Source organism: Echinops telfairi, unplaced genomic scaffold (genome assembly GCF_000313985.2).
Source record: "Echinops telfairi isolate 266 unplaced genomic scaffold, ASM31398v2 ScPeMD7_9;HRSCAF=40, whole genome shotgun sequence".
NCBI lineage: Eukaryota > Metazoa > Chordata > Mammalia > Afrosoricida > Tenrecidae > Echinops > Echinops telfairi.
In genome coordinates this window covers 29,195,396-29,196,579 of record NW_022103906.1, presented here as the reverse complement: position 1 = coordinate 29,196,579, position 1,184 = coordinate 29,195,396, and positions in this window count along the sequence as shown.

Sequence of the window (1,184 nt, the reverse complement as noted above, 5' to 3'; positions counted from 1 at the left end):
TTGTTTTCTCCTCCAGATTGTTCATCCAGCCTATCTTATTTAGACAAACCTGCAGAGATAATAACATGCACAAAGACAAGACAGAGCAAAACCAAGCAACAATATACAACAAAATAACAACAACAAGCCAATGACAAAAAACAAAACACAACAAGAAATAAAAGCTTGTAGTTAGTTCAAGAACTGTTTGTTGGCCCTTAAGAGTGTTTTCCAGTGGAGCCTGACGGGGCGCCAAGCCATGGCCCCTAAGTCTATTTTGGTATTCCCTGGGGACTTCATTGCTCTGTTCCCCTTGCTGTTCTGTTCCACGCCCTTAGTGTTTTGCCTCGGTGTGGTGGGATCAGATCGGATGGAATTCCCACACTGTGTCTCCAGGGTTGTCCCCTGTAGGGCTATGGGTCAGTGAGGGATGTTGTGTCTCGTAGTGGGGTTGGCCATATGGTCTTCTCTGTGGATTGGCTGCTCTGAGCGGGAATATCTTCTGCAAGGTTTGGTGGGCCAGGATGTGCTCCACTCTCTTCCTCCCCCTTCATTTGCTCCCGTGTGCTCTAATCAGACACGTCCCTCTCCCGGAGCTGCAGATTCAGTGCTGTCCTCTGAAATAAATTCTTCTGGGGAGAGGGGCAGGTGTCCACATAGTTGGGATTGGGGCAGGCCCCTCAGACCTCTCCACTGGTTCTCTACTCCATGGCGGCCTGTTGCATTCACAACTTGGAGCACTGGGTTGAAGTCTGGTCCCTCTTTCCCTGTGGAGATATAAACAATACCCTCCCCTTGGGTGGGTTAGTGCCCCGTTCTCTGACTACCCATTTCTCTTTTTCCCCTTCCCCCACCCTCCTTTAGTTGGCTACCATGTGCATCCCTGGATTTGGTCTGGCCCCTGCCATACTACCTGGTCCTCTCCCCAGGAATGTTTGTATACTGTAGTTTTTTCCCCATGCCCCTTTGGTTTTTTAAGCTTACCTCAGCGGACTCATTTTGTACTTGTCCGTTTGTTCTTGGCTTACTTCACTTAGCATGATTTCTTCCTGTTCTTCCCATGCAGCGATGTGCTTCATACGTTCATCACTGCTTTTCAGTGATGCGGAGTACTCCACTGTATGTATGTACCACAGTTTTTTAATCCACTCATCAGTTGATGGAAATTTGGGTTGTTTCCAACTCCTTGCAATTGTGAACTGTGC